Here is a 23220-nt window from a genome sequence, read left to right as displayed (position 1 = left end):
TTCATGAGGACAATGCCCCTTTGACTGAACCGGCTCTCAAGACACAATGTGTTCTGGCCTCCTTGAGGGTGGAGATTACAGCAAATGAGTTCCAGGGTGTGGGATGCAGTCAATTCAACCAGCACTCGGGCTTAATGACCAAAAAGATTCGTTAAGACCAAAGACTTCTTCCATGGCAGAGAGGTGATGTTGGAACCCCACAGCAAGAGAAGACAAAGTACTCTGAACTGTGTATTTCATCCACAGAGAACAAGGAAGGACGGTATGCTGGTTTGTCAACTTGATACAAATTAGAGTCTCCAAAAGAGAGGGAATATCAGTTGAGAAACTGCCTCCATCTCACTGGTCTGTGGGCACGTCTGTGTGATGTTTTCTTGATAACTGATTGAAGTAGGAGGGCCCAACCCACTGTGGGTGACGCCACTCCTGAGAGGTGGGCCTGGTTGGTTAAAACAAAAACAAACAAACAAACAAAACAACAAAGCAGGCTTTGCAAGCCAGGAAAGCAAGCCAGTAGACAACATTTCTCCATTCTCTCTGCTTTAGCTCCTGCCTCCAGGTTCCTGCCTTGAGCTCCCGCCCTGCTTTCCCTTGATGATAGACTGTAACAGTGAGCTAAACAAATGCTTTCCTCCTGTGTTTACCACATCGCCAGCCAACAAACTAGGATAGAAGAGCATCTATCGGGTAGACCGGGACCTGAGAAATGAAGAGGGAGGAAAGTTCAGAACCAAGGAGGAAGTGGGAACCTGTAAGCTTCAATCAGACTACAGTGCAAGACAGAGGCTACTGAAAGGCAGGACAGAGAGCTTGGCCCCAAATCACAGAGGGTCTTTTAAATGCCGTAGTGACATATCTAGACCATATGCTTGGATAAGCATGGCCAGGACCTTTTTTTTTTCCCCTTCTAATTTCTCCCCGTGCCTGCACCGTGCTGGCTGCACAGAATGACAGCAGTGAGAACTTCCGAAGATGCTCTGGGGGTGGGGGTGGGGCGGGGAGAATGTGGCGTCAGTCGGTGGGGGACAGTCATCCCTGAGAGATCGGAGTCCGCACAGCGCTGGAGTTGGACAGCCCTGCAGGATCAGGGTCTGGAACTCAGAGCAGGGATGAGACTGGTGAGATGGTCATCATGGGCAGGAAGAGCTAGGTTGTTTTGTTTGTCGTTGGATTAAGGAACTCCTCACTAACATTCAGGGAGACTGAATGACTGGCCAGGTCTCCTGGGGATCCAATCTGGGACCGTATTTTAATGCCCACTGTCCATTTCTGCTGTGGCAACAGCCTGCCACTGTTTTTTTTATTTTGAAGCCCACTCATGGACCCATGGACTGTAGGTCTGTGAATTTTGACAAAGGAGGGCCTGTGGTATGGCTTCCGGGGAAGAAGGTGGTGACATGCAGTAGAGCATCCTGCCCCCTGCCCCACAGTGGTCAGATCTGATGGCAGTCCATCGGGTCTCGCTCCCTCCTCCGTCGTGACCGTGGCTCACTCTTGGCTTCCGCGGGGTCTGATCTACCACGCACATGCTTCTCCTTCCTTGGTTCCTGTGGTTGAAAGTCTCCAGCCTAAGAGCCTCTCATCTCCCGCTATCAGTTCCCAGCGTCACTTCTTTCCTGGTAGGCCCAGAGAGAAGGGGCTGAGGCTGGTCTGGGACACCAGAGCCAACAGCAGAGTGGTTCCATTCAGCCTCACTCCCACCTGCTTAGAGACGCTCGCTGTGTCTCTTGGCTGGAGGGTTCGAATGTCTGATCACTGCTTTTTTTTTTTATTTCTCATAACATGGGGATGGATTTTAATAGGTTAGCTTTCTCTGTCATGTTGTCTTAATGAACACAGAGAACTCAATTTTACCTTGGAGAACAAATTTAAAATAGTGGGAATTGAGGCCGCACTGGGGATGATATTTAGGGGAATGAGGTCACTTTCCCAATGCCTCTCAGTTCACTGCACTGAGAAAGCCACCTTTTTAATTGTCGTTCAGATCAGGGGCTACAGATGGTGGCCTGTGGACCGTAGCTGACGTGCTGATGTGTTCTTCAGCTTGTGGATACCGTCACATTTTAGTTTACTTTAGTTTAAAACTGAAGGTACTTCACCTTAGTCATCTTGAATCAAACAGCAACGTCTGTTCACACCATGGAGTTCCGCTTCTTACTAGCAATCCGGTTGGACTTGAGGGGCGGCTGCCACAATGGCATCGGTCCAGGTACCACAGTTTGTCCCAGTTTCTATACAGTTGCTTTATTTCATTTAGCGTACGGCTCACTGGAAATATCTTCACTTTCCCAGACGGATTTGGCTGAACACCTGTTAGGACTTATGTACTACTATCAGGATAAAACAGTCCTCTGGGGTCTATGAACAGATAACTTAAAAGCCCCGGGGCTCACTGGGAGAAAAATCAAGGGCATGGGAGGAAGAACCAGATGTTGGGTCTTGTCTGACTTTAGTAGATCCCATCCTACACCAAAAGAACGCAGGCTCCTGTCACCAGAGTACCTGGATTTCTAACCCACCTTGGACAGTCACTTCCATTATATTCTCTGTTAAATTCGCAGATTTACCATGCCTCAGTCTTCCCATCTGTATAAAGAACTATTACAATCCAATAAATTCTTGTCTTGTAGGGTTATTGTGGAATGTAATGAATTAATACACTTAAAATCACGTCTGGTCCACACTAAGCATTCGATAAATGTTAAACTGCATGCATTACAATGCTGATATATTTATGTACCAATCACATGTAAATTTGTCAGGCCATCATAGGTATACAAATACTTACCAGGCAGAATTGATACATTCCATGTGTTTGTATGAAGGACATTCCCATAAAGCAGAACCTGGTTTTAAGTAAGTTTTCACACAAAAACTGAAGTGTCTCTCTTTAGAGGGTAAATAATCTGCTAAAAAAACATTTGCATAGGAAGCAATTAGACGGTGACAAACCTCCGGAGGTCCTGATCACGGCTGTCCTCTGTCCCTGTGTTCCCCTTTACTGACCCTGACTCCCACAAACACAAATTTCTGGTGAAAGTGTAAATTGCCGTGAGCTTTTTAAAACCGTAGACTAGGTAAGATGTGTTGGCTCATGCCTATAATCCCAGCACTTGGGGTCCTGAGGCAAGAGTACTCTCATGAGTTTGAGACCCAACCTGGGCTGCATAGTGAGTTCAAAGCCAACTGGGGTAACAAAGGTAGGAGCCTGTCTCAAATAAAAGCCGGGGAAGGACCCGGAAGATGGTTCAGTTGGTAGAAGGTTGCTTGCCACGGAAGAATGAGGGCCTAAATTTGGATCCCTAGAACACACATTGAACAAAAGTACATGGGCAGAAACAGGCAGGTCCTGGGAACTCTCTGGCCAGCCAGCCTAACCGAACTGGAATCCGTGAGTCCCAGGTTCAGTAAGAGACCCTGTCTCAAAAAAAAAAAAAAATGCAGAGAGTAGCTGAAGGAGACACTGACCTCTGCACACCCACACATACATATGCATGTGTACCCCATCTCAGATATACACATACACACACAGATACAGACGCAGACACACACACACACACACACACACACACACACACACACACACAATTGTAAAAAAAAAATTAAAGATTGAAATAAGGGGTCGATGAGATGGGTCCATGATTAAGAACGTATACTGTTCTTACAGAGGATCTGAGTTCGTTTCCCAGCATCCACTCTGGGCAGTTCACAACCACCTGTACTTCCAGTTCCAGGGGAATCGGATGCCTCTGGTCTCTGGAGGCTCCTGCACCCATGTGCATGTACCCTTCTCATGTGCATAGAATTAAAAATAAATCTTCTTTTTAAGATGATGAAGATAAGATTGAGTATTGTCCGGGGTCAAGCAGTAACTGGCTGTGTTCACATACGACTTGTGTCTCTGTGATTCTCTCTGCAGTGTTTCCTATGCTGTGACAAGCCTGAAGGAAGCTTGCTTTTGCTGCTCCGACTATTTACTGCCTGGCTCTCGTCTTTCTTTGTCCTTGTGACCATATCTATCTTATACGACCTGCCCTCTTTTCTGAATGACAGAAATCTCTCCCATGCCTGGGAGACCCTAACATGACATAACCCCGTCTCTCTATTTTCTTCATGCCAGTAACCATGTACTCAGTTACTACAAGACACCATTAAAGACATCTATTTCATATGTGATGTTTGGGGTTTGGGAAAGATGAAATTTCAGATATTTTTTTAAAAGGTTTTCTTCCTGAAAAATTAGTATGCAAACTTCTGTGCTGGACCTTGTGTTCTGTAGGTAGCAGATGTCCAGACTTCTATGAGAGGTGCTTTGGCATTGAAATCTATGGAAGAGTAGAAAGCAGAATTGGGCCAAAGAAGTTGGGCTGTGATACTCACAAGGTAGCCTTGGCCCATCAAGGAGACTTGGGAGCAAGAGTGAGCATATACATGGGAATTGCCCTCAGTTGAGGAAAAGAAGCTGGGTCTCTAGAGTCCTACATCAGCCAATCACAGAGAGGGAGCATGCTGCTGATACTAAAGCCTCTCTAGGGCTGGGGAGACGGCTCAGTTGGTGAAGTACTTGCCTCATAAGCATGAGGACCTGGGTTTGACTCCAAGTCTCCACCTAAAAAGCAGAAAGTATAGGAGTGGCCATTGGTGTTTGTAATTTCAGTGCTGGGGAGGATGAGACAGATGGATCCCTGGGACTCAAGGTCAGCCAACCTAGCCTAATTGCTGAGCTCCAGGTCCCAGTGAGAAACCCTGTTCCCCCAAACAAGGTAAACAGCTCCTAAAGAATAATATTCAAAGCTGACCTCTGGCCTCCACAGGCATGCCCAAGTGGACCTGATTTGTGGCAGTGGGGTTAGAGAGGCATGCCAAAGAGAAACCAGAGAGAGACAGTCGAAACAGCAGAGACTTTCTTCAAGCCCATCCCAGTAGAGGTGCTGTGGGATGTTCTGTATGCTATGAATGTGTTGCTCTGATTGGTTGATAAATAAAATGCTGATTGGCCAGTAGCCAGGCAGGAAGTATAGGTGGGGTAAGTAGACAAGGAGAATTCTGGGAAGAGGAAGGCTGAGTCAGGAGATGCCAGCCCACCGTCCAGGGAGCAGCATGTAATGGCACACAGGTAAAGCTACGGAAAATGTGGTGACGTATAGACTAACAGAAATGAGCTGAGTTTAAATGTAAGTGCTAGTCAGTAGGAAGCCTGAGCTAATGGCCAAGCTGTTTTAATTAATATAAGCCTCTGTGTGTTTATTTGGGTCTGAGCGGCTCCAGGATCGCAAGGACGTGGGAGCTGGGTGGGCACAGAAAAACTTCAGCTACATAGAGGAGAAGTGATCTTTGGACAGAACTGTTCTCAGCTTCAAACACAACATAGGCAAGCAAGAGTAGGCTGATAGTCCAGTGAATGAACAGTTTAGTGAATGAGGATTCTGACCATCCTGGCCTAACAGGATTCTTGCTGAAGACAGGCTGGGTGTCTTAGTCAGGGTTTCTAGTGCTGTGAAGAGACACCATGACCATGGCAACTGTTATAAAATAAAAACATTTAATTGGGGTGGCTCACTTACAGTTCAGAGGTTTAGTCCATTATCATCATGGTGGGACATGGTGGCATGTGGACAGACATGGTGCTGGAGAAATAGCTAAGAGTCCTATATCTTGCAGGTAACAGGAAATAGCCTGTCTCACTGAGTGTGGCTTGAGCATATATGAGACCTCTAATCCCGCCTCCACAGTGACAGACTTCCTCCAACAAGACCACACCTATTCCAACAAGGCCATACCTACTCCAACAAAGCCACACCACTCGATAGTGCCACTCCTTTTGGGGGCCATTTTCTTTCAAACTACTACATTGGATGATTAGACCACCTGGGGATGATCTGAGGGGATACCAGAGTGATTCCATATTGGGAGTGATCAGATATTGAGGTCAGTGATTCTTGCCAAACTGACTGAACAGGGCTTTTGCTAAAACTGGATTTTACAAGGAAGCACAGATGGATCTAAAGGGCCTGACTAATGTTTGGTCAAGTAGAGAGTCTTTGTCAGTGAGGAGACCATTGGCTCTCTTGGTTATCAAATCTTACAGTGGCTGGCAGGGATGATCAGTCCTGAAGGGGAGACCTGCAGAGTGTGGCTTGGGCTCCACTGTGACCCACCCTTGTGCTAAAGCAAAAGCCAATGGAATGAGTTCAACCCTGCCACTGCAGCAATTCCAACACAGCAATTACTCCTTGTGGCTTCCTTGCTCTGCTATCCAGCCTAGATTTTTTTGTCTCTCCATTGCCGCTGATAAGATCTTGCTTACCTGCTGCTGTGGCAGGACCCTCCTGAGTTGTCTGAGCCTCTGGGGAACCACCCTTCTGGGGCTTTCCCTTCAAAACTTGGCAGACTTCACTGTGGGATCCTGAGTCTTCAGTATTATCTCCTGCCCTCTTGAGCATCTGCGTCTTAACCAATCCCTACCATCCATTTGCCACTTCTGGTCATTTAGTCTAATTAGCACAATGTCACCAATATACTGAATCTATATGATGTATCTAGATACTCTAAGTTACTTTGGCTTAGATTAGTTGGGTCTTGATGGTCACCTAGCTTAGATTTCACACCTCCATATGGGAGAAGACTGAAGATGTACACCAGTGGTCCATGTCAAATGAATGCAAATTTTCCTTTCCTTTCTAACAGGGATCATGAAAAATCACTCATAAAACAACTGGTGGCCTACCATGTACCTGAAGCTGAGACAGCCTGCCACAATGAAGGTCCTATTTCTGACCCTGTGGTAACAACCACTGCATCTAGGATGCTTCTGGCCTTTGGAGGTCCAGACAAGGGTCTTAAATGGAGGCAAGGCCCAAACGATCTTCAAAGCTGACCCAAGTCTCTGCTGGCCACACAGAGGTAGGATATTATTTTTTGATCATTCTTCCCCCCTTTTATTGAAAATAGATTCTTTTCTCATATATAGATTATATTATCTCATGTAATATATCCTGATTACAGTTTCCCCTCCCTCTACTCCTCTCAGTCTCTCCCTCCCTCCCCTCCCACCCATATCCACCCCCTTTCTGTCTCTCCTTAGAAAAGAACAGGATTCTAAGAGATAATAATAAAATATAACAAAATAAAATAGAATAAGATAAAACAAAGCATCACATTGAGGTTGGACAAGGCAACCTAACAGAAGGAAAAGAGCCTGAGAGAAGGCACAAGAATAAGAAACCCACTTTTTCACACACTCAGGAGTCCCATGAAAACACTAGACCGGAAGCCATAACACATACACGGAGGACCTGGTGCCGACCCACGCAGGCCCTGTGCATGCTGCTTCAGTCTCTGTTAGCTCATCCGAACTTTGCTCTGTTGCTTTAGATTCATTGCTCTCCTGGTGTCCTCCCTCCCTTGTTTTGATCATTCTTGTTGGCTGCGGGAAGCAGACTTTTCAGAAGATCGTACCGTACATTTCTTACTGCACCAATACAAAATCAGGAAGCAATGTAGGTGCTCCATGAGCAACCAAGTGTATGCTGTCCAGACAAGACATTTGGATGCTAAGATGGTGGCCTGTAAGTTTGCCTGTGCACTCAGTGGACCCACAGTGAGCCAGACAGTTTATTGCCCGTTCTCATGAGGCCCAGCCTACTGGAGAGCTGTGCTGCGCTTCAGATTTCAGACATCAATGATAATTAGGCACCACAGCAAGTCCTTGGACGTTCATTTACCTGATTAAGTGGCTTCATGTGTCCCCAGGAAAGGAGTTTATACTTCTTGGAAGATGCTTTACTCCTGGGAGTTAAATATTGACCCTTATTCTCAGATCTGGTTGCAAAACTAACTCCCTCCCTCCCTCCCTCCCTCCTTCCCTCCTTTCTTTCCATACTCATTTCCTTCCTTCTTCATTTCCTTCTCTCCTTCCTCTTTCTTTTCCTCCCTTTCCTTCTCTCCCCCTTCTCTTTCTCTTTAAAACTTTATGGACACACAATAATCGTATATATTTGTAGAGTAAGTTTTTTACCTGTTGGCAAGAGACCCCCTGGCTTTTGTATTTCGCCCTTAATTGCCACTGAACACCTTTCCCTCCCTTTCTAAAGCACCCATTTTCTCCAGCAACAGTCACATCTATTGTCTCTTCATTATTTTCTTCTACACAACTCTCAGCCTGATCCATGACTCCCACCTGGGGTACCATCCCAATTTACCTCTGAAGATAGTTTTAATCATTGCTTTGGTGCATACATTCCAGTGACTGTGGTTGTTGGAGTAATAATACACTTCTCCGCGTTGCTCCTGGCACCAACTGCCACAAGATGGACTCCAAAAAGAATCATCTAAGATGGAGACTCACTGGGGATGGACTCTCAGGATTAACGAGTTCAGAGGGAAGGAAAGAAAGCAGGTTGGTGCAAAGGAAAAGTAGGCCTGTGTTGTCCTCCCTGGGCCTTCATCCAGTCTCAGGATGGGGCTATCTCTAGAATGCTTTAAGTGGCACCCAGCAGTCTTAGCGTCTCAGTCCCTAAGGTGAATATGCATTCCACCATCTTGTTTGTGGAATGTGCTGATGTGAGATTATGATATTGAGGAAACCCATCCCTCAGATCTGGAAGTAGCCTCGAGTTTCATTCACACCAGACTCGAGGATGAATCATGACTGGATATGGAGCATGGAATGGGTTGATGACTGGTGTAAGCTGGGATGTCCACCATTCCTAACCCTTGGGCTAACACCTTCATCTCCACCCCGCTTTATTCCTGTTTATTTGCTTTGAAATTGTTCAAAGTTGCCTTTGCTCCTGCAAGCAGAGGAAGTAATTAAAACAAGAATGTAGAAGACTCTTCATCACAATTGAGGAAGGCCTTGATTTTCTCTTTGAGTTGTCATCGTTTGTTCAACTTTGATTCCCCATTAAACCTATTTGAAGTGCATATGTGTGTGTGTTGTTGTGCATGTGTGTGTTTTGTGTAGTGTGTATGCTTGTGTATGTATATGTGTGGAGGCTAGAGTCAACATGAGTGTCTCATCTATTATTCTCCATCTTACTTTTTGAGACAGGGTCTCTCACCAAACCTGGAACTTTCTGGACTGCCTGGCCAGCAAGCCCCAGGGTTCTTCCTGTCTTCACTTCCCCAGTGCTGGGATTACAGGCATACAGTGCTGTGCATTGCTATGTACACAGGGCCTTTTGCATGGATGCTGTGGATCCAAATTCAGTTCCTCATGCTTGCACAGCAAGCACTTTCCTGAGACATTGTAGGAAGACTTTTCTGTCCCACCAGCTCCCAAATAACCACACAGAGATTTACTATTAATTATAAATGCTTGGCCGATAGCTTAGGCTTGTTTTTAGCTAGCTTTTATAACTTAAATTTACCCATTTCTATTAATCTATGTGCTGCCCCGAGGCTTGTTTACCTCATCTACATACTTCCTATCCGGCTCACTCTGCAACTCATGACTTCTCATGATTCCACCTTTCTTCTTCCCAGCATTCCTCTGCCCTGAAAATACTGCCTAGCTATTAGCAAGTAAGCTCTTTATTAACCAAATGAGAGCAATACTTATTTACAGTGTACAAAAAGATTACTCTGTAGTACTTCCTCCTTTTTGTCTTATTAAAAAGGAAGATTTTAACTTTAACATAGTAAAATTATATACAACAAAAACAGTTATCAAGTAAGAATTACAGTTACAATATCCAGTCGATTTGTATTTAACAAATTTAGAGGAAATATTCTGTCATTTATCTTATCTTTGTTACTCTTAAAATTTTGTACCTAATTTACTTTCTATCCTAACTTGTATCACCAACCCAAAACAATCCTTTTATGTCTCTCAACCATATACATTTAGCACCTCTTTTGTGAATTTCTTTTCTGAATTTGATAACAAGGAAAACTATAACTATCTGGTCTTCAACTCCAAGCCCCTAAGGTTATTTTCCATCATTTCCTCAAAGCCAAATAATTCCAATGACCTGGTGGATTAAGGAGATAGACCTGTTGACTTTCAAAGATGGTTCATTTTGAATGCTTAGAGTGTGATTCTTCCTAAGATGGTGCTAGAAGGCAATCTCTTTGGAGGAACCAGTCAGAAGCCTCTCTGCTTCCCCCTGGCTAGCTAGCACTGCCAGAAGCAGGTTCCTTCTTGGCAATCATAGATGCCATCTTGGAGGTGAGGTCATGAAACAGCGGGGGTGTGAGAGCCCTAGATGCTGTGGGCAAAACGACAGCTTCAGGGAATTTTCTAGATTGACGTAGCAGGGTCAAAAAAACACCCTCAAGCAAATGCGGTTTCCTACATGTGCTGGCAGCATCCTGGAACCACGCGTTGGGGTGGTCGGGTTGAGTTTTCCCTGGCAAAGCAGAGGGCTGATGTGATAACAGGTCACACCAGCCTGATGCTGTTGTCTGGTGTGACTCATCCCCTCAGCTAAGCTAACAAACTAAGGCAAACACCCCAGCTGGTTGCTCCATTATTATCTGTAAGTTGCTAGCTTAGGAACTGGGCTCCCCTCTTGACATGGCTGAGCTTTACAGAAACCATCACGTCCACTCTGAGGAGCCGAAAGCTCCTGGACCTTAATACCATTGTTTCTCTTTCAAGATGCTTGTTTTCCTCCCTTTCTCAGTCAACATGCCTGAAACCCCAGCTTGATCATTCCCCCTTCTTCCCCTCCCCCAACATTTCCTACCCTTCTGCAAAGATCTCATATAAGAATCTGAGAATAAATGCTTCCATTTTACATGTTTTCTAAAATTATGATTTGCCTATGATTCAGATTTTATAAATTATATATACTGCATGTATCTAAGACACTACAGATTTTAGTTATCTTTTACAAGTACACATGCTAGAAACTATGTTTTATGGACTACAGTATAAATACGTTCTATGTAAATATTCATTGTACACAGGTATATTATTTATTAAACTGGGATCAAATGTCAACTCTCCTACCCAACATGTCATCTCCTCCTTCATGAAGATGCCCCAGCCTCTGCAGACTGTGGTGTATGCATTTTCATCCAGTGCTTACGTGGTCTGAACTATTTCCCCACGTGTCTGTCTTCTCCACTGAACTGAACACTCTCTGAATACACGGATCCTATTAACCAGAACCTCAGTGGAACCCTATGTCGCCTGAGCACTCTCTACGACTCAGAATGTTTGTGGAGTGAGCGGAATCTGAACACTGTCTGGCTGTGGAAATTGTAATGCCTGAAATCAACAAACCAGCAGACGATTGTATCTGGGACACAAAGTAGATAAGCTCCTCCCAGACATTTGTCCATTAACCATATATCTAAACAACCAAAGCTATAAAACAAGTCCCTAGCAAACGGTCCTCACTGTGCCTTGACAAGGCTTCAACAGAACAACAGAACAATGAAGGAGGCTCAGTAAGTCATGGGTTTTTACGTAGACAAAGTAGGATGTCTAGGTCTAATCGATGTTGCAAATGATCGGATATTCTCCTGACAGATCACTGATGTTGCCATCAATAATAAAGACAAATGCATAATTCATGAATTATTTAGTCCATATCGTTTCTTTTTATTGGCTCCATTTCATCAAAGACCCTGTTCGGGAGTTATTGTAATCAACTTTTTCACACCATTTATATTCTGTTGACAGCAATGCCGGATTACATAACCTCTCTTGGATCACTAATGTTGTTACATCTTTGTATAGGAAATTAATTTCAAACTGAAGAAGCACAGATACACCGGTTAACACATATATTTAAGTGTTGTGACTTTGTGCCATTAGTGACTGTAGTGACAAAAATAGTCAAAAGTGGCCCCATGCTGTGACAGTGGGGGGCTAAAGTTTGGCATGGCTGCATTATGCTGTGTAGTTACTTGAAGGAATTAGCAGGAGCCACAGGGGTTGGCATGGAAAATTTCTGTGAGGTATTCTTGAGGAAAGCTGTCTGTAAAGAGCCTGAATGATACATCTCATTTCTGTAAAACAGATGAAAACAAACATGAATACATCCTTACATATTTCTACATGACTTATCTGGATGTGGGAAAAGTGGAAGGGATGTGTGGATTATTAACTTGGGGCTTCTGTGAGCAGGGGAAAGGGGTGGCGTGAGAGGGCCCTAAGGGAAAACAGAAGCACCCATGGGAAGACACAGTAAAACCCAGCCAAACAATATGCTTTACTTGATCTCAACTGTTCAATAGTCTACATGCATTCTATGGACCATAGGAAAAAGGAGGGAATGCATTGACTAGACAGGCACAGCACTCTACAGTTCAGAAAACCATGGTGAGCTTTCGTTTCATTGGGAGCAAATGTGTGAACTAGAAAGCCTGTCCAGATGGGTCCCTGAGGTGTGCTGCCCAGCCAGCCTAGTCTAATCCATGAATTTCAGCCAGGGAAGAGGCCTCATCTCACAAAATAGAACACAGTGAAAATTGAAGTAGACATGATAGGAAGAACGGCATTAGAGACTGACCTCAGATCTCTATATGCACACACGTTTGCCCCCAGAGGTTGGGGGATGGCTGGGGCACAAAGGATGCCTTCTGAACAGGACAGTGTCCCCGCACTCACAAACTCACAGCAGTCTACGCAAGACCTGCACAAACTCTTAGCATCCTTAGCATAGATTGTAGAGGGGCCCAAGAGCCCCTAGCCCAGGGGAAGAGCTACTGATGGTCGATAGCTTCTGGGAGAAGAAGAGTCCATTTTCTCAAGGTTGTGCTCTCGGATATGTTAACCATGCTCCATGGACAGCACAACACCCATGAGTCTGTATGGGCACCCCAAATTGTAGAGGGAAGGAATTAAGGGGGATGAATGGAGGTGAATATGATATTAAAAATACTGCTACTTTAGCAGAGCAATACGTAAGAATGGAGGTGACTATGATATTAAAAATACTGCTACTTTAGCAGAGCAATACGTAAGAATGGAGGTGACTATGATATTAAAAATACTGATACTTTAGCAGAGCAATACGTAAGTGGAGAAACATGGCTACTTCACTATCTACTTATTTGTATTTTTTTCTCTTGATTTAAAATAGTAACTCACGTATACATTTAATCTTAAACAATAAAGTGAAAAAAAAACCAAGTTAACTTCATTTAAGATGTACGAGTAGGGGCTGGAGAGATGGCTCAGAGGTTAAGAGCACCGACTGCTCTTCCAGAGGTCCTGAGTTCAATTCCCAGCAACCACATGGTGGCTCACAACCATCTGTAATGAGATCTGGTGCCCTCTTCTGTATACATAATAAATAAATCAAAAAGAAGTAGCAACAAAAATAGTTTAAAAAAAAAAAAGATGTACGAGTATAGGCTTTCAGCAGACAGACAGACAAGGAAGAAGACTGGAAGGTGTCATGCCAGGCTCCAAACACTGGCTCTAAGAGGATGCAGGAGAAAGTTGCTGGTTTCTTCACACACTTCTGCTTTGACTTGTTGTGAAAAGCATGTAAGTGGCTTTAGAAATGACGCTTCTGACCACAGTGATGGGGTAAGGAAGCCACCGAGCCACTAGTGTGTGTAGAACTTGAGTTTGAAATTGGTGAGCCACGTTTGGTGCTTGTGACCGTGGATTTGAACACGCTGGATATTTCAATAATGGTTCACGAACAGTCCTGTCAATAAAAAGAGCCTCCACTGCTCCCTTTCAGAGGAGGCAGGAGACTCGTGCTGATGTCTTGAAAGCTCACAACATAGAAGACATTCCAACACTGCTTGCGTCTCAGAGTAACCACATTGTGGATTCAGGAAGCATCTCGTCATAGAAGTATTCCCAGTTATTAAAAAGAGAAGGAGTGATGAATGACAGTAGCCTATGCAATGATTCCCAGTGGCTATAGGCATTCGTGACTTGGAAATGATCAGCAATGCTTACACCACACAGAGAGAGCATCAGTCAGGTACTTCTGCTAGACAGACATACTACTGCCTTTGAAACAAACCTGAATCATAGCAAGCCGTAATTCTACCAATTCCGGCTGGGGAGATGGCCTCAAGCCTTACCGTCTGAGTTCAATCCGCGGGAACTCGGGTGGAAGAAGGAAAGTGACGGGTAAGTTGTCCTCTGACCTCTCTGTGTCTACTGTCACCCCCCCCCACACACACACACCCCACACACCATGAAACACACATAATAAGTGAATAACTTTTAAAATAAACAACAAATTTAACAATACATATGAACTAGGACAAGGGGACAACTTCAATAACGCCCTGGGGACCAAGCAGAAAATCAACATCCAGGAAACTGTTACCACCAGGGACCTACTCTCTTGGACAAAATTTGCAGGTGACTAACACACAGGAGGCAGGTGAAGCTGTAAATTTAAAGAAAATAACTACAAAAGATAAAATCGTGTCCATTAGTCTAAATGTAAATGAAGACTAGATATCTGATTCTAATATTGTGTTAATTGTTTAGATGAAATCATTTTGTGGTTTTTTTTAAAGCAACACTTATCTCTTGGAGATATATATTGAAATATTTAGTGATAATTTTTTTTGTGATGTTAGTATTTGCTTCAAAACAATCAGAGGTTGTTGGACTGTAGAAAAGAAATGAAGTTAGATTGGCTCGTGTATGATAATTGCCAAGACTGGTGGGTGTGTATGTGAGAACTATCCTATTATTATATTCTGGTATAAGTTTACAGGTTTATAATAAAATGTGTGTGTGTGTGTGTGTGTGTGTGTGTGTGTGTGTGTGTGTGTGTTTGTGTGGTCACTATCTATCCAGACCCCAAATTGGAAACAATTCCACACAGTTAATACCTTTCAATAGCTTCACACAATAGGATCCAATTCAGCAACTGTATAATTAAATGAAGCCATACCCCTGAATCTCACAAACACAACTGGAATGAAATCATCCAGACCCAGGAATACATACCGTGTCCACAGAGGCTGCAGCATCTTCTATCCCCACTACAAGGCACATGGGGTCCAGCTTCTCCTCTCTCTCTCTCTCAATGTCATTTACTTTTGTTTTTAACAGGAGACTTCCTAGTGGGTGAGACGTGGTATCTCCTTGGGTTTTGTTCCCGCCTCTTTAACGGCCAGGAGTGTTGGACATCTTTGCATGCATCGCTCATCTTAGAGAACCAGCCTTTCATGACCTTATCTAACTGGCCTGTTTTACTGGCTTTCTTTCAAGCCTTCTCTGTATTCTAGTGTCAGATATGTGACTTTTGTCAGTGCGTTCTGCTCAACGTCACTACTGATGGCATCTTTTGATGCACAGGGCTTTTTACCTTCCATGAAGTCCACTTTGGTTCTCTCTCACTGCTGGATGTTTTGTCCCTGTCCAATCCAACAGCATGAGCTTTTGTTCCACACTTCCTTCTCAACACTGGGTGTTTTTATTAAGTCCTGGATTCTCTCGAGTCAATGTTGGGGGCTAGGTGAAGATTCTACTTTCCCCCCTTTTGAGTGTTTCTCATCCTCATCTGTTCAAAAGACATCTCCTTTCCCTCCTGACTAGTTTTGGTACCACCACCCAAAATCAGTTGACCATACTGAAGGGCTCTCTAACAGGCCCAACCACGGCAAACATGGCACCAGCAGGCCTTGCCCTTCCCCTTCCCTCTCCCTTGCTAACCCATTTAGATTACATTCCTAAAGCTAGCCACCAAGGTCTAGTCCCTTGTTTGGCCATTTCCTTATGCCTGACTAAAACTCCAAGGTCAAGACATCAAAAATGCATTATTTGGGTACACTGGCCAACACATTCAATCAGGAATTACCAACTCATTCTAACACAGACTTCCCCTTTTTTCTCCTGAAAAACCACTTCTGCAGACACACTGGCTGCTGTTTTTGCCTGATACAAAGGCAGCCCCCCACCCTACCCCTATTGTCCCTCCCGGGGGAATTAATCTCCTTTGTACCAAGAATTCGGTTGTGTGTGTTTTGTGCCAATTCCAACCCCCCCCCCCCCCCCGTCACATATATGTGAGGGTTTGGTTTTTTAAAATTTACAAACAGAATTGCTATATGATGCAGCAATTCTATTTTGGGGGTATTTAGCAAGAAGAATTGAAAGCAGAGTATTGAAGAGCTATTTGTACATCTACATTGGTATATTATTCACAACAGTTAAGGCACAAAGCATCCCAAGTATGCACTAACAGATGTATAAATAAAATGTGTGATAACTACACAGAGGAATATTAGTTAGCCTTGAAAAGGAAATTCTTATATATGCTTCAACCTTGAGTGAAATAAGGAGGCCATCAAAAGACAAAGGTATGATTCTGCATCTACAGTGTAGTTAAAATATCCCCAAATCATAGAAAGTCGAAGGGCACTCATAAGAGGCTCAAAGGAGAGGGACCGGAGAGGTATTGCTTGACAGGTTTGGAAGTTTCTGGTTTGGTGTGAGTACACAAATACCATCCAGTTACATGCTCAAAATAGAGAAAGGGTGAATTTTTATGTCAAATGTATTTGTCACAGTGTTTTTAAAATTTTAAAATCATATATACTGAGTATTTCCATTTGTATATAACTCAGAAACAGCTGAAAATTAACCAATTGTTCTAGAAAGGATGATAGGGGTTACTTTTGGGAGAGGAGTCTGGGAACTTACAAGGAATCACCGGCTGGACATGTGTTCAGAAGTCTATGTCCCTGCAGTGGCTAACAACTGCCAAACATTTCTGATTTATGCACTTCCTGTGAGCGTATTATACTTTATTTCTTGAGACAGGGTCTTTTTATATAGCCCAAGCTGGACTTGAACTTGCAATCCCCTTGTCTCTCAGCCTCCGGAGTGCTGAGATGACAGACATATGCCTGCCATGTCAAAAATAAACGCTAAAAAAAATACTCAAAAAGAGTCTACAACCTTTCTTTTGCCAGTGCCCCGTGCTACCTTTGAAGAGCTGAACCGGGTTCCATGCAGAGGGAAGATGGGAGAGCTCCCTGTGAGAACAGAGGCTGGGGGTGGGCTAGAGGCGGGGGCCTTCTCAACACCAGGAAATGCTTTTTCAAACAAGAGCTGAAGGAACATCCAAGTCAGAGGTTGTCAGGCAAGAAGGGCAAGGCCACCACCAGTGTGTTGCACACGGTGTGTTGAGGAAGCTCAGGCAGAAGAGAGTTCCAGGCTGGAGCCTCGAGGACCAGAGCTGAACCAGCAAGCTGCACCTAAGGCAGCCAGTGGGGTGTGTTCAGCCCCAAGTGAGCGTTTCTCTGTGAGTGAGCAAATGGTAGTGGGAATGGGGCCTATTTCCAAAGGGGCGGGGAGAAGAGCTGAAATGGTACAAAAACAAAGAGCAGAACCTCTGGCCTGAACCAAGAGGCGGCAAGGAATCAGTAGAAAAACTAAAGACATGGAAGAATCTGGCCAGCACTGCCAAAGTTCACAGTTCACCCATGTTGGTTGCTCAACAACAGGAATCGGAAGATTTAGTGTCCAGCTTTTGTAAATTATAGGGCCATATTGGCAACCTGGGTCAGGCTGACTGTAGTTGTGTGCTGTTCACTGGTGAGGTGTAAAATGCAGAGACCCCCCCCAAACCCAACCACCAAGGCATTAAGGAGGCTCAGGTTCAGAGTCACAAGGATCTGAGTTCGAGTCCCTGCTCTATGACTTAATAGCTGGGTGACTTTGGACAAGTTGTTCCTGGGGCTTTGTTTCCTCATCTGTAAAATGAACATAATAATGCTGTGCAGAATGGCCATAATAAATTTGGGTGAGTGTGCTCATAACTTTGCATGAATGATATTTCATGCTAGGATATTCATCTCTCTCGGCGCTCAGCGCTATCGTTTCTCAGTCTTGTGGTTAAGATCCAGTGTAGACCTGAAGTGCACAGCACATGACTGTACACGTGACAAAAGGACAACCAACCAGAGCCACCCAGAGGGCCTCAAATGCAGGCTGCAAAAGAGCCAGAAAAAGAAACCGAGACTCTGAGTCCACACTGTCTTGGGTTGTGACCTAGAGTAAGGCATTTACCTTCATCATCCCCACACTTCCCCTTTGCAACTCCTTAATGAGACGGAGTAGCTGGGAGAACCACATGGTCATACTTCATAAGGCTTGTAAAAAAAAAAAAATTAGGCCCGTTTCTTCAATGCCAACAAAATATTTTTGTTGCTTTTTAAAAAGCAGAATGCCTTATATTAGAAGTTAAGTAGAGTGTTCTGGTTTCTTTCTTACAGAAGTGAGCATAGTGTGCATTATGATCAATACTACATATGAAAAGAGACACAATGTCCATCTTTTTTCTCTTGCTATGAACTGAAATACAACAGAGCAAATACTAACATCCAGGGGTTCTTGCCACTCATCACCTCAAGATTTATGTGTGCCTGAAGCTGGCCTGGGCATCATGGCCCAAAGACCTAGAAACCTGAAACTATGATGTCAAGCCAGGCTGGCTTACACCTGAGAACTGGGGACCTCTTCCAAGCTCATTCAATTGTTAGCAGAATTCAGTTCCTTGCAGTCATAGGGCTGAGGGCCTCAGCATCCAGAGGTCACCTGTTCCTTGACATGGGACCTTCTACACTTTAGGACAGTTCACCTTGACTCATTCCTGTCTCTCCTATGAAGGGTTCCCCTGACTGGCCCAGGCTCAGTCAGGTCAATCTCCCTTTGCACGACCTCACAATCTTTTTGTATAGGCCTTACACACAATTCCTCAGCCTTGCCTCACACACAAGAACAGAGATCTGGAAGTCATCTTAGAATTCTGAATTTAAGGTGGCTTCTAATTTCCTGTCATGGCCTCCTTCACTTGAGGGCTGCATCCCAAGTGACTCTCTAGATGGTCCTAGTGGAAAACTTATTCCTTTTGTAGCCTTGCCCCCGTTTCCCTGGAGAGTTCATCCCAGAGCATAAGAACCCCATGCTCAGCAAATTTGCTATGGCAGATAGCCATCGCCTAGTGTATTATTTACCACTCTGCCTCATCTTCTAGTGTGAGTAGAATGATCAAACAAAACCATCCCCTGGACTATAGCTGGAGGCACCCTGGTGATCTGTGGGTAAAATAAACACCACAGTCCCATAAAAACCCTACTTTGTCTTTAGTGGGCCTTTTTGCTGTGGGATGTTCTGTATGGCAAATGTGTTGCTGATTAGTCAATAAATAAAACACTGATTGGCCATTGGCTAGGCAAGAAGTGTAGGCGGGACAAGGAGGAGAATAAAGCTGGGAAGTGGAAGGCTGAGTCAGAGAGACACTGCCAGCCGCCACGATGACAAACAGCATGTGAAGATGCCGGTAAGCCACGAGCCATGTGGCAAGGTACAGACTAATAGAAATGGATTAATTTAAGCTGTAAGAACAGTTAGCAAGAAGCCTGCCATGGCCATACAATTTGTAACCAATATAAGTCTCTGTGTTTACTTGGTCGGGTTTGAGCGGCTATGGGACTGGTGGGTGAGAGAGATTTGTCCTGACTGTAGGTCAGGCAGGAAAACTCTAGCTACACCTTTTCATAGAACCTCATGGCAGTCTTCATCAAGTCAACAGCAAGCTCACCTTCATTACCTTTGGCTTAACCTGTGAGGTATTTTTCACCAGGAGACGTGAATCCTGGTGAATCCTGTTGACACCAACTTCTCCTGTAAACTCCTGGCCTATGGGTTTGTGTGTGTGTGCATGGCCTACTAGACTGTGAGTTCCTCAAGGGAAAGGACAGTAGCTTGTTCCCAGTCTGCTTCCTATTGCCCGGGATGCAGCTCTATTTGTAGCAACCTCTTAACAGGATGGGTAAATGAAAAGTCATTCAACTTGGCCAGACTTCTTCCATGTACTAAGAATTAAATAGCTTTCATTTGTTTGGCCAGTCAGCTGAGTGGTCGATTCATCAGTGGGCTAATAAAGTCCCAAACTGCCACCTCTCTCCATTGCCACCCCTCTTCACCTTTGTAAGACCATCTGGTGTGACGGAAAGGTAAGGAAAACTTGAAGAAGTTAAGTAAATGACGTCAGGTCTAAGCGGAAGCAGATACGCTAGGGACTATTCTTGTCAACTCATAACAGGAGAGACATAAATACACATTAGGGAAGAGGAAATTCAAAACAGGCCAGGGAGAGCAGGTCCGAGGCTTTGAAAAACAGTAAACTCAGAACTTGCTACTCAGAGGCCATCGGGCCCTGACCCCAGGCAAATCGTGTTTCATTGGCTGTTATTGTTTGAATAAGAAGAGCTGTCAGAAGCCCACGAGTCCCGCCCCTTCGTGGCAGCACAAATGATTTTTTGAGGGGTGAGGCGTAGGTATCCCTAGTGGATACCTTCTTTCCCCTTTATTGCCAGCTCAAGCTCTTGGGGGAGTCGCCTTTCTTCTAAATGACCTTACCTCTACTCCGTCACCTTTTCTGCTAAATGTTAATTTTTCAAGGCACTTAAGAAACATAAAAATCTCTGATTTTGGCTTGTTGCTAGGACTGTCCCAGGCCACTTAAATTGGCCAAAAATGTATGGCTTTCGTCTTAAAGACCAAGTTAACCCGCAGATGGTTATTTTGAGTTCAGAAAAGTGACTTCCCTTGCTCATGGCAAATTGTAACCTCAAAGTCCCTTTAACTGAAGACAAGGCAGAGTTCTGAGGCTAGCCAGCATTTTTACGGGAAAATTTACAAACGTTTCCTGGGATTTCTGACAGTGGTTAGCTAACGACAGAGCAGAGAGAAGAGTATAGACCGAAGGCAAAGGTCAAGTGCTTGGTTACCACACAGCTCCCAAGAAGATAAAATAAAAACCCACTAAAAGGGATTCTCTGACATCAGGACCAATGTTCACACCGTGCTTTCTTCCTTTTTCTCCACGTTTCTGAGGTAGGGTCTCATTTATCTCAGGCTGGCCTCGAACTCCCAATCCTCCTACCTCCACCTTCCAAGTGCTGGGATTACAAGCAAGCACCACCACACCCTAGTCCTGCACAATTTCTGTAATGTTGTGCAGCTGCCTGGCACCTCAATGTGTACTCCAGCTGCTTTGTGCTGCGCCCCCATCTGGGAAGCACCAATCACGGCCTGCTCTTAATCAACTCCCCAGGAAGAGGGGGCCAGTTATGTTTTTTCTTACTGAGATCGCACTGGGCGTGTGGCCGCTAATTCATGAACAAGGCCTTTGCCTCCATGTGCCATGCCTCTCAACAGGAGAAAGGTTTGTATGTTTTAGACTTTTTGGAAGTCTACTACACTACACGAGTTCTTGGGCCCCATTTCTCTGAAATTTTTGGCCCTGTCGTCACAATAAGGGACCAGTGATGAACCGGGCGGCGGGGAAGGGGGTGGCTTGTCGAGAAAGTGTCCTCAGCTGGCTTCTGGTGCTAAAGAAAGGTTTTTCTAGGATAAAGTCCCCATTACCACTCCAATGCTAGTACTTTGCAGGAAATGATTGAAAGAATAAGCAGGAACATCATGATAAATGGTATAATGTGTGGCCCCTGCCTGAAGGTATCACTGTCTTAGATCATTGAGTAGCTAAACCCAACCTTGCTGGGCACTGTCTTTGGCTGCTAGGCCAAAGGTTTGCAATACCCTGTCTAAGTGACTCTCTGAATAGGTCCACTGTGCCCTTTCCCTCCGTGTGACCTTAAATCGTGCTTAGATCTAGCTCTCAAGCCCAGCTTTGTTCACTTGGTGACTTTGGACTATTATTTTGGCCCCTCCAAGATGCAGAGCCTTCATTTGTAAAATGGAGATAATGCCCATATAAGGAACTCATCGTGTGAGGTTTAGGGTATTTGCTTCTGTATCTGGTACACATGAAAAAATGGAAGCAAACCCCTAAGCTACCTGTGTGATCAAGCCTACAACGAGAGTAGCTCTGGGCACCTAACCAAGTCGTGTCTGAAAGCTCAGGGCATCAGTTTGCACATGTATTTGCCTCTCCTTTTCTAGTCTACTCCTGGGTTTCTCTCCTGTCCTGAATCCAGTACTTGCAGATCCAGCTTCTCGGGCTTAGAAAAAGATTCTCAGCTCTAGATTCTCTCTAGAGCACCTGACCCACTTCTCTCAAGAGGCATCTGGACTTCACTTACTACCCCATACCTGGGTTTCCTGTGACCTGGGGTACCACACCCATTGGTGGAAAAGAGGACTTGTGAACATAAGGCCCACTAGATTCTTGGGGGGTGGTGTGGGGGGGGAGCTCTGCCCCAGCTAAGTCTTAATCCACTCAAGCTGGAAGTCAATGAAGGCAATTAGATTTGATTCTTTTTCACACCATCTAACTAGCTGAAGAAACTTGAGTCTCAGTCTTATCTGTAAATTGGGGTGAGCTGTGTTCATGAATACAAATGCTAGGTACAGTTCCCTACACATATCAAGGACTCAAAAACCATGGCCCTTCTGATGTCGGTTCCCTCCCATGCCAGGCTGTTATCCACCACTGTCTGTTGGGAGAAGGACATGTGAATCGGGTTATCTTAAAAGATAAACAGTTTCTAAAGGACAGTTGTCACCTGCTGGGCCTTTCCCAATGCCCCGTTCTTGGTGGCATCTTCTGTCTACCACCTTTCCCCAATCTTCCTGGACTGGACAGGCTGTGTGATCACGGCCCATCTTCGGAGGCCCAATGTAAATGTCTTCTCTTTTCTGAGACGTTTCTGACCCTCTGCCCAAGAAGGCTGGAAGAAAGAGTCCCTTCCTTTCTGCTCCCCCTGCTTCCTGCTCCTCTTTCTGCCGCAGCTTGTCCAGGGGCCAAGGAGGAGGCCGAGCAGCCCTGCTCCTCTGTATCGGTGGCATGTGTGGCACAAGTTTTCGTTATATTCCCAAAGAACCCAGGCATCTGCGTTGGTAATTGAAGTGAGACTGATCTTGAGGTAACTGCTGACCTTGGGTCTCATCTTAATTTCGTTGTCCTCTCAGCTGGCCTCCCTTCTAAAACAGGAGGACCCGTGCAGAATCATAGTCTATACCTTCATACGTATTCTGACCCTTTGTGCCTACCATCTCTTGCACGCTTGTTATCTCTCTCATCCTTCTGTCTAGCCCAGGAGGGTTGGGACAATGTAGTCAATACCCAGAGGATCTCCTCGGGCTGCAGTCAGTTATTTTGGGGCCAGACCTGGGGATGCATTCTTGAGTTTCTCATTCTTTCCCTACCCTCAGTGTTCTGGTAAACGTGCTAGGAATTGCATGGACGTTGCAAATGATGTAAATGATGCAGATGGCTTTAAGGAATGGGTAGTGCAGGTCCATAGCATACTCACTGCCTTGAATGTGAACTCTACCACAACTGTCCCGTCTGCTGCCCC

The 23220-nt window shown here is 44.8% G+C and overlaps 1 long non-coding RNA gene across 1 annotated transcript; it reads right to left on the bottom strand.

Moving 5' to 3' along the window:
• Positions 1-11530: 11530 nt before the first annotated feature.
• Positions 11531-15907, bottom strand: LOC131896322 (uncharacterized). The gene is made up of 2 exons (XR_009375435.1): positions 14891-15907; positions 11531-11964 (listed from the first exon to the last, which is right to left on the bottom strand). It is a non-coding gene; the product is annotated as an uncharacterized LOC131896322 (long non-coding RNA).
• Between the last annotated feature and the right edge of the window lie 7313 nt (positions 15908-23220).

Source organism: Peromyscus eremicus, chromosome 20, assembly GCF_949786415.1.
Source record: "Peromyscus eremicus chromosome 20, PerEre_H2_v1, whole genome shotgun sequence".
NCBI classification, from domain to species: Eukaryota; Metazoa; Chordata; class Mammalia; order Rodentia; family Cricetidae; genus Peromyscus; species Peromyscus eremicus.
The sequence above is the reverse complement of the archived record's forward strand: the minus strand, read 5'-3'. Positions and strand labels throughout refer to the sequence as shown.